Source organism: Physeter macrocephalus, chromosome 4, assembly GCF_002837175.3.
Source record: "Physeter macrocephalus isolate SW-GA chromosome 4, ASM283717v5, whole genome shotgun sequence".
Taxonomy (NCBI): domain Eukaryota; kingdom Metazoa; phylum Chordata; class Mammalia; order Artiodactyla; family Physeteridae; genus Physeter; species Physeter macrocephalus.
In genome coordinates, this window is record NC_041217.1 from 41503757 (window position 1) to 41517266 (window position 13510).

General features: G+C 38.3%; 1 long non-coding RNA gene and 1 pseudogene across 1 annotated transcript in view; both read left to right on the forward strand.

Annotated features, from left to right (window-relative positions):
* The window catches only part of LOC114486149 (uncharacterized), a 73843-nt gene that overhangs the window by 35666 nt on the left and 24667 nt on the right, over positions 1 to 13510 (forward strand). The window lies entirely within an intron of this gene.
* Positions 4632 to 5627, forward strand: LOC102989233 (annexin A2-like; annotated as a pseudogene).

Here is a 13510-nt window from a genome sequence, read left to right on the forward strand (position 1 = left end):
TAATTCTTCTAGGTCTTTGTTAAACATTTCTTGCATCTTCTCGATCTTTGCCTCCATTCTGTTTCCGAGGTCCTGGATCATCTTCACTATCATTATTCTGAATTCTTTTTCTGGAAGGTTGTGAATCTCCACCTCATTTAGTTGTTTTTCTGGGGTGTTATCTTGTTCCGTCATCTGGTACATAGCTCTCTGCTGTCTGCCCTCTGGTGGATGAGGCTCTGGTCGTAGTTACTCTTGCTTCTTGTGTCTGACCCCAGTGGGTGCGGTTGGTCCAGTCACTTGTGTAAGCTTCCTGGTGGGAGGGACTGGTGCCTGTCTTCTGGTGGGTGGAGTTAGATCTTGTCCCTCTGATGGGCAGGGCCGCATCAGGTGGTATGTTTTGGGGTGTCTGTGGGCTTAGTGTGCCTTTAGGCATCCTGTCTGCTGATGGGTGGGTTTGTGTTCCTGTCTTGCTTGTTTGGTGTAAGCGTTCAGCACTGGTGGCTGCAGGCAATTGGGTGGAGCCGGGTCTTGGAGTTGAGATGGAGACCTCTGGGATTCCCTGGGACTCGGAATTCTCTGGCATTCCAGTTTCCTGGACTCGGCACTCCCACCCAAGGCTAAGGCCCGACCCCCGGCCTGGGAACCACAACCCTGCAAGCCACACATCTTGGCTAAAAAGGGGAAAAAAAGAAAAGAAAAAAGAAGAGAAAAAGGGCAGGATGAAAACAGACAAACAAAACCCAAGACAAATAGCAAAGCAAAAACAAGTAAACAGCAGCAACAATAATTTAAAACAAACAAACAAGCAAACAAAACCCCAGATAAATGGTAAAAGCAAAACTGAACAAAAACAAAAAAACCACACACATACAAAAAAAGAAGTATAAACAAAAACAGAGACAAAAAAACAAGAGAACAACCAGACAAACAAAATGACCCCAAAATGAAATCAAACAATTAAAAACAAAACAAAACAAAAAAGAAAAGCAGAATGCAAACTGAAGGAAAAAGGAAAGAAAACAAAACAAACACACAAAATGATAAAAAAGGATTAAAAAAGATAATATGTAGAAGAAAGGAAAAGAAAGATAAAAACAAAATAGAACAAAGGAAAGAAAAAAACAAGGAAAAACCACAGAACAACGAAAAGGTAACATAGAAATAGAAATATAAAAAAATAATAAAATTAAAAACTAAATAAAAACAAATAATAATTTAAAAAACAACAGAAGAACAGAACAAAGCATAAAAAAGTAGTAAAAATTACATTTTTCTGGTGTTGCAGCTGTCCTTGCCCCAACTGTGAGTCACTGCCAACCTCCACCTCCCCAGGAGGCCCTCAAAAACCTCTAGGTAGGTCTCTAGTCCCTTTGTGGGCACTATGGGTGCATCTCAGACTCTGACGTTGCCCAACTTCCACGGGTACTATTCCCCAAAGTCCACAGCTGCTAGAGCTAGACTGGTTTCAGTTGTGGGAACACTCATTGCCCATTCAGATATTCCATAGATGCAGGATTTACCAAGCTGATTGTGGGGTTTTAAACTGCAGTTTGTGCAGTGGCACAGAAAGATTTTCACTCCTCTTCCTTAGTTGCCCTGCCCCTGGGGCTCAGCTGTGGTTTTAGCTCCACCTCTGCATGTGGGCCATCCACAGGAGTCTGCTCCCAAGGCTGCCCTGGAACACTCTGGTCTGACCCAGTGAGGACAGGGCATGGAGGTTGCATGACTGCCTGTGTCATAGGGTCCCTGGTGGCAGCAGGTATGCAGGAAAGCTGGCGGCCATGGGCAAGAGAGATCCAGCCCTAGTGGAAGACTTTCCTATCGCCTGGCAGCCAGCATGAGAAGGTCAGCCCTGGTGGGGTCTTTTCCTAGCGCCTGGCAGCAAGTGCAAGAAGGCCAGCCCTAGTGGGGGTGTTTCCTAGTGCCTGGTGCGGCAGGGGACTGGCATGTGGGGAGATAGAGGCTGCAATGGTGGCTCCACCCCCTGCACATCACTCAACAGTGGCGCCTTGCTTCTATGGCAGTCTGGATTTCTTCCACAAGCATTTCCAGTTGTAGATTTCCTCCCTCCCATCCCCTCAGGCTGTCTCCTCACAGCCAACAGCTTTTCTCCCCTTGGGTTTTCTCTCTAGTCCCCACGTTCAAGCTCTCAGCCCCAGTGTGCACAAGTGGACACATGTCCCGGTCTGGGGCATGCAAAGCTGTGTCATGGACTGTCTGTGTAGGTCTCACACTGTCCTGTCTGCCACAGACCGGCCATTTCACCCTCCTCTGACAGCTACAGATATTCCCCTTCTGTCCCAACTGACTTCCCCATTGGTGAGGAGGCTTCCCTGAATGAGGGAACCTCTTCTCTGCTTCAGTTCCCCCCCAGGGGTACAGATCCCATCCCATTTCCTCTCCTCTTCTTTTTCCCTTCTTTCTTTTGTCCTACCCAGTTATGTGGGGATCTTTCTTGCTCTTTCCAGTGTCCAAGGTCTCCTGCTAGTGTTCAGCCGGTGTTCTGTGAGAATTTTTCCATCTGCAGATGTATTCTTGATGCATTTGTGGAGAGAGATGAACTCCACATCCTCCTACTCCTCCACCATCTTGGTGAAATCCAGCATAGTACTTTAGTGATTGATCCTCTCACTAAGGAAAACTAAAAATGCTGGACTAAATAATTAAAACCTATTTTTAAATGCATCAGCAGACTGGGAAAAAATTACAGGTAAATTCAGAAGCCTTAACATCACATAAAAACCAGAAATATAAGGCTGTACTAATTTCAGCATTTATAATGAGTTTCAATTTTCACAAATCTTGAAAGGCATGGAGGACTTGTCAAAGGTAAAAAGTCTAACAGGAGTCCACACTCCCAGTATAAACCCATAAACCTGGAACCCAAAGGCTACAATTCATCATAAGGGTGAAATAAAAATAAGTCTATGTTCTACCCACCTGCCTTAAACCTGGCACTGAATAGAAGGGAGAAAAACATCTCTCTTGAGAATTAGTAACTACCAGCTAGCCCTTGGGCAGATTTGCTGCCCAAAATTCACACTATCTTGATGGTTCAAAAAACCTAAATCCAAATATTTATTTTTTGTGTGATCCCGAGATGGCAGCATCCTCAGGTGTCTGGCAGTAGCAAATGGAAAACAGTCCCAAAGGAAAACATTTCAATCTAGGCATCAGAGAATTCCCACAGATATAGGTTTAAGAAACATGAGCTTACCTAAAAAAATCACAAAACACAAGGAAACAAGACACCATGAGTGAGGTCCCATAAGGGAAAAAGTAGAGGGCATATAGTTGTTCACAAGCTGGGGCAATTTTGCCCTCCAGGAGACATTTTTGGTTGTTGCAATTGGGAGGGGAATGTGTGTGCTCTTGGCATCTAGTGTGTAGAGGTCAGGGATGCTGTCAAACATCCTCTAATATGCAGGACAGCCTCTTACAATAAAGACTTATCTGGCTCAAGATGTCAATAGTGCTAACGCTGAGAAACCCCTGCAAAGCTTCTATTTTGGAATCATCTGAAAAAGACATATATAATAAGTATAAACTTAAGGAAAATGAAAGAAGAATTTTAAAATATGCATAAAGAGCAAGGGAATATATTATCAAGCAGATTTGAAGAATGAAATAAAATTTCTAAAAATGAGTTAAGTAAAACAATTGAAATAAAAATTTCATTGGAACAAACATTTTGAAAAATAGCTTGGAATTATCTAGTAAAATTAAAGGCATGCATAACCTGTGACCCCAAAATTCCACTCCTAGTACATAGCCTTAAGAAATTTATGCACATATGTTTCAATATACATATACAATGATGTTCACAGCAGCATTGTTGAAAATAGTCTCCACACAAAGGGGAAAGAACTAATCCAAATATTCATCAAAAATAGAATAAAAAATTATAATATTCTCATGAATTATACTACCTCCCAGCAGGGAAAGTCAGTGAACCACAGGTACAAACATGGATTAATTTTTAAATATTATGTTGAATAAAAGATGCAAGACCCATAATACAGAGTGTTACATTAAAACAAACAAAAATTGATATAGCTGGTAAACTATAAAGAAAAGCAAAGAAATGATTACACTAAAGTCACGGTGATGATTACCTCTGGCGGAAGAAGTGGTGGTTGGGCATCAGACACAGAGACACAAGGGACTTCTGGACTATTGATAATGTTCCATTTATAGGGTGATTATTTGGTATTTGTTTCATAATTAATTGTTAAGCTATACATTTATATTTTTGCAATTTTCTGAATTGTGTTACATTTTCTCAATGTAAAAAAATGTTTAAAAAGTAAAGTGGACAGGTTTAACAGCAGCTTAGACAAAGCTGAAGTGAGAATTACTGTATTGGAAGACAGATCTAAAGAAATTGTCTCTCTGAATGCACTTCAGAGAGACAAAGAGATAAAAAGTAGGCAAGAAAGATTGCATTGGAATTCTAAAAGACATGAGACAAAAAAGGGGCAGTATTTGAACGGGTGATGGCTAAAAATTTCTCAGAACTGAAGAGTAGATAACTGACAAAATTGGGAAGCCCAGGTAGTCACAAGCAGTTTAAATAAAAGGTAATCCACACCTATAACACATCATAGTGAAACTTTCAGAATGTCTAAAATTTAAAAAAAAAGGTCCACATATGGGAACGCTCATAGCTCTTGGTATTTGGCCCAGCTTCTGTCAAAATGTCTACTGCTTATGAAATTCTGTACAAGCCCAGCCTGAAGGGTGATTACACTACACCCTCAAGTACATACAGGTCAGTCAAAGCATAAAACTCTGATGCTGAGTAGAATGCTTTGAACATTGAAACAGCCATCAGGACCAAAGGTATAGATGAAGTTACCATCATCAATGTCTTGACCAAATGCAGCAATGAACAGAGACAGGATATTGCCTACCAGAGGAGGACCAAAAAGGAACTTGCATCAACACTGAAGTCAGCCTTGTCCAGCCACCTGAAGATAGTGATTTGAGGCCCATTGAAAACACATGCTCAGTATTATGCTTCTGAACTGAAAGTTTCCATGTAGGGGCTGGGGTCTGATAAGGACTGCCTCATTGAGACCGTTTGCTCAAGGACCAACCAGGATCTACAGGAAATTAACAGTCTACAAGGAAGTGTATAAGACTGATCTGGAGAAGGACATTGTTTCTGACATATCTGGTGACTTCTGCAAGTGGATGGTTGCCCCTGCAAAGGGTAGAAGAGGAGAGGATGGCTCTGTCATTGATTTTGTATTGATTGACCAAGATGCCTTGGATCTCTACTGTACTAAAGAGAAGAGGGGAGGAACTGAGGTTCTCAAATGGATCAGCATCATGACCAAGTGGAGTGTGTGTCACCTCCAGAAAGTATTTGAAAGGTACAAGAATTATGGACCTTATAACATGTTAAAGAGCATCAAGAAAGAGGTCAAAGGAGACCAGGAAAATGCTTTCCTGAACCTGGCGTAGTGTATTCATAATAAGCCCCTGCATTTTACTGTATATGACTCCATGAAAGGCAAGGGGACTCATTATAAGGTGTTGATTAGAATCATGGTCTCCAAATTGCTGTACTACTACATCCAGCAAGACACCAAGAGTGACTACCAGAAAGTGCTCTGTACCTGTGTGGTAGAGATGACTGAAGCCTGAGACGGTGTGAATGTCCAGAAGTGGTGCTCCTATGCTTCCAGCTAACAGTTCTAGAAAATCAGCTTGCTACTAACAGCCCGCTTGTGCCCATTCCCTGTGAGGATGATGTTAGTATTACTCCCCTTGGCCCCAACCTTATTTTAGTTCCCTAAGCATTGCCTGCCTTTCCTGTCTAGCCTCTCTTTCAGCCAAAGAAATGAATATTCCAAGGAGTTGGAAGTGCAATCTATGATGTGAAACACTTTGCCTTTTGTGTACCTTGTCATAAATAGATAATAAACTAAATTTTTATTTTAAAAATTAAGAGAAAATAAAAGATATTAAAAGAGGTCAGAGAGAAAAGATATATAACCTTCAAGTAAATGACAATTACACTGACTCCTTTTTTCATCAATAGTGAAAGCTAGAGAACAGTACAACAATATTCTTAATGTGCTAAAGAAAAAATAAGTCTATTCCTAGAATTATTAAACTTAGTGAAAATAACATCCATGAAAGAAAGAGATCTAAAAACATTAAATAACTCATGGATTAAAGAGTAATTATAATTGAAATTAAAAATATTTAGAAAGGCTTAGAGACAAAACACTACATGTCAAACTTGTGAAATACAATTAAAGTGGTACTTTAGAGAAAAATTATAATCTTAAATGCTTATATTAGAAAATAAAACGGAAGGGGGATCAATATGGTGGAGGAGTAGGTCGTGGAGCTCACCTCCTCCCACAAATACATCAAAAATACATCTCTGTGTGGAACAGTACTCATAGAATATCTACTGAACACAGGCAGAAGACCTCAGACTTCTGAAAGGGCAAGAAAATCTCCATGTAACCAGGTATGACAAAAGAATAAAGAAAAAGAGAGAGAGAGAAAGGAATCAGAATAGGACCTGTGCCCCTGGGAGGGAGCCATGAAAGAAGAAATGTTCCCACACCCTGGAAAGTCCCCTCATTGGTGGGGAGACCAGCCAGGATAGAGGGGGAACTTTGGAACCTTGGAGGAGAGCATGACAACCGGTTGTGGAAGGCAAAATAGAGAGAGACCTGCACAGATGGTCGATACCACCACTGTGCACTCCCCAGCCTGAGACGCTTGTCCCCGGTGTGGTCAGGGGCTGGGTGCTAAAGCTTGGGCTTCAGAGGTCAACTTGGGGAGAGAACTGGGATTGGCTGCGTGGAGACAGCCTGAAGGGGCTGGAGCAGGGTGTGGCTGAAACTGAAGGTATATGCAGAAGAAGCCTGAGCCAGCCAGAGTGGCAAGGCACCATTGTTGGGAGGTGTGCAAGGAGAGGGGTGGGACCACATAGGAAATTCTTTCCCCATTCAGGCTCTCAGGTTACAGGACGGCCTACACAAGCTCTGGGGGTGGGCGTGAGCCCCCACTGCCATCATGGGCTTCGGAGGTGGGTGTGGGTCCCTGTCACTTCCGAGAGAATTGGGAGTGAGTGCCAATCACTGTCCCCACCCTGTCATGGGTCCAGGGAGTGTGCTCAGACTGCTGCCACTGCTGAGAGACCCATGAGCAAGAGTCAATTGCTGCCCCTGCTGTTGCAGCCCCTGGGAGTATGAATGAGCCACCGCATCTGCACACCCCCTATCAAGGGGATAACAGCCAGGACATGCTGAGGAAAGAGGTGGAAGGCATCCAAACTAAAAGCATCTCTCATGCCAAAAATATTAAACCCACACAAGTTACACATGGATGCTCCCACATATATCTAGCCTTCCAAGACTACAGTAGATAACTGTTTCTCCTAAACTCACAGAGTAAGAGAAACAGAAGTAAAATGAAAAAGCAGAGAAACCACTCCCATTTAAAGAGAATTTCCCTGAAGGAACAAACAATGAAACAGACCTCTTCAGCCTAATAGACACCGAGTCAAAAAGGGGTAATGAAAACACTGACAGAATTAAGAAAGGCTATCAACAGAAATGCAGAGTACTTAAAAAGGAACGAGAAAATATAAGGAGGAGGCAAGAAAAATTAGAAAATTCATTTGCTGAGACAAAAGCTGAACTAAAGGCAATGAATAGCAGAATGAATAATGAAGAAGAATGAAGAAGTGATCTGGAAGATAGAATAATGGAAATCACCCAATCAGAACAGCAGACAGAAAGACAAATGAAGAAATATGAAAGCCATATATGAGACATATGGGATAATATAAGAAGCCAATCTACACATAATAGGGATTCCAGAAGGAGAAGAAAGAGAAAAGGGGATTGAAAATGTATTTGAAGAAATTATGGCTGAAAATTTCCCAAACCTAAAGAAGCAAACAGATATCCAGATACAAGAAGCACAGAGGGTCCCAAACAAGATGAACCCAAAGAGACCTACACCAAGACACATTATACTCAAAATGACAAAACTTAACAAGTTTTGAAAGGGAATAATCTGCAACCTAGAATACTATACCCAGTAAGATTATCATTTAGAATAGAATGAGAGATAAAGAATTTCTCAGACAAGCAAAAACTAAAAGAATACAGCAATACTAAACCTATCCTAAAAGAAATAGTGAAAGGTCTTCTATAAATAGAAAAGAAGCAAGAGGAAATAGGAAATCACAATTGGAAAGTAAATCACTTAAATAAGCCAGTATATAGATCAAAAAGGAAAAAAAATCCATCTGTGAAACAATGATAAACACAAGGAACAGCAAAAGGATAAACATGAAGATGTAAAAAAGGACATCAAAATCATAAAGTGTGGTGGAGGAGAGTAAAAAATGTAGATTCTTCTTATTATTTTTTTAGAATGTGTTTGAGCCTACATAACTATCAGTCTAAAGGAAGCAGATAAAGGAAGGGGTTAACATACTTGAAAAAAAAGGTAATCATAAATCAAAAACATAAAATAGATTCACCAAAAACAAAAAGAAGAGAACACAAACATAAAATAAAAGGAAATCATCAAACCACAAAAAGAAAAAGAAAGGAACAAGGAGAAACAGAATCAACAGGAAAACAAGGTTTAAAATGGCAATAAATACATGTTTATCAAAAATTACCTTAAATGTCAAGAGACTAAGTACTCTAATCAAAAGACATGGAGTGGCAGACTGGAAAGAAAAACAAGAGCCTACAATATGCTGCCTATAAGAGACCCACTTTAGGGCAAAGGAGACACATAGATTGAAAGTGAGGGGATAAAAAAAGATATTTCATGCAAATGGAAATGACAAGAAAGCAGGGTTCACAATAGACATATTAGACAAAATAGACTTTAAAACAAAGGCCATAAAGAAAGATAAAGAAGGACACTATATATTGATAAAAGGATCAATACAAAAAGAGGATTTTACACTCATCAACATATACACACCTAATATAGGAGTGCCCAAATACATTAAAAAATACTAACAGACATAAAAGAAGAAAATGACAGGAATACAATCATAGTAGGAGATTTAACACCCCACTCACATCAATGGACAGATCTTCGAGACAGAAAATCAGTAAGGCAACAGAGATCCTAAATGATACAATAGAACAGTTAGACTTAATTGATATTTTCAGGACATTACATCAAAAAAAGCAGAATACACATTCTTTTCAAGTGGATATGGAACATTCTCTAGGATTGACCACATACTAGGGCACAAAACAAACCTCAACAAACTTAAGAGTATAGAAATTATTTTAAGCATCTCTTCTGACCACAATGGCATGAAACTAGAAATCAATCATAGAAAAAGAAATGAGAAAAAAAATGATTACTTGGAGACTAAATAACATGCTACTAAAAAACCAATGAGTCAATGAGGAAAGCAAAAAGGAAATTTAAAAATACCTTGAGACAAATGACAATGAAAGCACGATGTTCCAAAACCTATGGGATGCAGCAAAATCAGTTCTCAGAGGGAAGTTTATAGCTATACAAGCCTACCCTCAAAAAACAAGAAAAATCTGAAATAAACAATCTAACCTTACACCTAAAGGAACTAGAGAAAGAAGAATAAATAAAACCCAAAATTGGCAGACGGAAGGAAATCATAAAGATCAGAGCAGAAATAAATGAAATAGAAACACAGAAAACAATAGCAAAGATCAGTAAAACTAAAAGCTGGTTCTTTGAGGAGAAAAACAAAATTGATAAACCATTAGCCAGACTCAGCAAGAAAAAGAGGGAGAGGACTTAAATCAGTTAAATTAGAAATGAAAAAGGAGAGGTTACAACAGATACCACAGAAGTACAAAGCATCCTAAGAGACTGTTAAAAGCAGCTCTATGCCAATAAAAGGGACAACCTGGAAGAAATGGACAAATTCTCAAAAAGGTATAACCTTCCAAAACTGAACCAGGAAGAAATAGAAAATATGAACAGACCAATGAAAAGTAATGAAATTGAAACTGTGATTAAAAATCTTCCAGCAAACAAAAGTCCAGGACCAGATGGCTTCACAGGTGAACTCTATCATACATTCAGAGAAGAGCTAACACCCATCCTTCTCAAACTCTTCCAAAAATTTGCAGAGGAAGGAACAATCCCAAACTCATTCTATGAGTCCACCATCACCCTGACACCAAAACCAGACAAAAAAACTACAAAAAACGAAAATTACAGACCAATAGCACTGATGGATATAGATGCAAAAACCCTCAACAAAATGCTAGCAAACAGAATCCAACAACATATTAATATATATTGATAAAAGGATCAATACAAAAAGAGGATTTTACACTCATCAACATATACACACCTAATATAGGAGTGCCCAAATACATTAAAAAATACTAACAGACATAAAAGAAGAAAATGACAGGAATACAATCATAGTAGGAGATTTAACACCCCACTCACATCAATGGACAGATCTTCGAGACAGAAAATCAGTAAGGCAACAGAGATCCTAAATGATACAATAGAACAGTTAGACTTAATTGATATTTTCAGGACATTACATCAAAAAAAGCAGAATACACATTCTTTTCAAGTGGATATGGAACATTCTCTAGGATTGACCACATACTAGGGCACAAAACAAACCTCAACAAACTTAAGAGTATAGAAATTATTTTAAGCATCTCTTCTGACCACAATGGCATGAAACTAGAAATCAATCATAGAAAAAGAAATGAGAAAAAAAATGATTACTTGGAGACTAAATAACATGCTACTAAAAAACCAATGAGTCAATGAGGAAAGCAAAAAGGAAATTTAAAAATACCTTGAGACAAATGACAATGAAAGCACAACCATAAAAAATCTATGGGATGCAGCAAAAGCAGGTATTAGAGGGAAGTTCATAGAGATACAGGCCTTCCTCAAAAAACAAGAAAAATCTCAAATAAACAACCTAACCTATCACCTAAAAGAATTAGAAAAAGAAAAATAAACAAAACTTAAAGTCAGCAGAAGGAAGGAAATAATAAAGATAAGAGAGGAAATATATAAAATAGAGATTCAAGAAAAAATAGAAAAAAATCAATAAAACAAAGAGCTGGTTCTTTGAAAGAGTAGAAAAAATTGACAAACCTCTGGCTAGGCTCACCAAGAAGAAAAGACAGAGAACACAAATAAACAAAATGAAAAATGAAAATGGAGAAATATCAACTGCTACTGCAGAAACACAAAACACCGTAAGAGAATACTATGAATAATTATATGCCAACAAATTCGACAGCCTAGAATAAATGGACAACTTTCTAGAACTATACAGCCCACCAGACTGAATCAGGAAGAAATAGATAATTTGAACAGACCAACCACTAGAAATGAAATATAATCTGTAATTTAAAAACTCCTTACAAACAAAAGTCCAGGACCAGATGGCTTCACAGGGGAATTCTACCAAACACACAAAGAAGAACTTATACCAATCTTTCTCAAACTCTTCCAAACTCAAACTCAACCATCACGTTGACACCAAAACCAGACAAAGATACCACCTAAAAAGAAAATTACAGGCCAATATCTTTGATGAATATAGACGCAAAAATTCTCAATAAAATATTAGAAAGCTGAATCCAACAACACATAAAAAAGATCATACACCATGACCAAATGGGATTCATCCCAAGTTCACAAGGATGGTTTAACATACACAAATCAATCAATGTGATATACCACTTCAACAAAAGACAAAAACCACATGATCAGCTCAATAGATGCAGAAAAAGGATTTGACAAAATTCAACATCCATTCATTATAAAAACTCTTACCAAACTGGGTATAGAGGGAACATATCTCAACATAATAAAAGCTATTTATAACACAAACACATGGAGCATAAACAACATGTTATTAAATAATCAATGGATCACTGAAGAAATCAAAGAGGAGATCAAAAAATACCTAGACACAAATGACAAATAACATGACAATCCAAAACCTAGGGGATGCAGCAAAAGCAGTTCTAAGAGGGAAGTTTATAGCAATACAATCCTACCTCGAGAAACAAGAAAAATCTCAAATAACAACCTATCCTTACACCTAAAGAAACTAGAGAAAGAAGAAGAAACAAAACCCAAAATTAGCAGAAGAATAAAAATCATAAAGAAGAGCAGAAACAATTGAAATAAAGATGAAGAAAACAATAGCAAAGATCAATGAAATTAAAAGCTGGTTCTTTGAGAAGATAAACAAAACTGATAAAACTTTAGCCAGACTCATCAAGAAAAAAGGGAGAGGATTCAAATCAATAAAAGGATAAAGGAAAAAGGAGAAGTTACCATGGACACCACAGAAATACAAAGGGTCATAAGAGATTACTACAAGCAACTATATGTCAACAAAATGAACAACCTAGAAGAAATGGAAAAATTCTTAGAAGTATATAACCTTCCAAGACTGAACCAGGAAGAAACAGAAAGTATGAATAGACCAATCACAAGTAATGAAATTGAAACTGTGATTAAAAATCTTCCACCAAACAAAAGTCCAGGGCCAGATGGCTTCACAGGCAAATTCTATCAAACATTCAGAGAAGAGCTAACACCTATCCTTCTCAAACTCTACCAAATAATTGAGAGGGAGGAACACTCCCAAACTCATTCTAGGAGGCCACCATCATCCTGATACCAAAACCAGACAAAGATATTACAAAAAAAGAAAATTACAGGCCAATATAACTGATGGACATAGATGGAAAAATCCTCCACAAAATACTAGCAAACCAAATCCAACAACACATTAAAAGGATCATACACCATGATCAAGTGGGATTTATCCCAGAGATGCAAGAACTCTTCAATATATGCACATCAATCAATGTGATACACCATATTAACAAATTGAAGAATAAAATCCATACGATCATCTCAATAGATGCAGAAAAAGCGTTTGACAAAATTCAACACCAATTTATGATAAAAACTCTCCAGAAAGTGGGCATAGAGGGAACCTACCTCAACATAATAAAGGCCATATATGACAAACCCACAGCCAACATCATTCTCAATGGAGAAAAACTGAAAGCATTTCCTCTAAGATCAGGAACAAGACAAGGATGTCCACTCTTGCCACTTTTATGCAACACAGTTTTGGAAGTCCTAGCTACGGCTATCAGTGAAGAAAAAGAAATAAAAGATATCCAAATTGGAAAAGAAGAAATAAAACTGTCACTGTTTGCAGATGACATGATACTGTACATAAAAATTCTAAAGATGTTACCAGATCAAACTACCCCTGGCATTTTTCACAGAAATAGAACAAAAAAAATCACAATTTGTATGGAAAAAGACCCTGAAGAGCCAAACCAATCTTGAGAAAAAAAATGGAGCAGGAGGAATCAGGCTCCCTGACTTCAGACTATACTACAAAGCTACAGTACTCAAGACAGTATGGTACTGGCAAAAAACAGAAATATAGATCAATGGAACAGGATAGAAATCCCAGAGATAAACCCATGCACATATGGTCACCTTA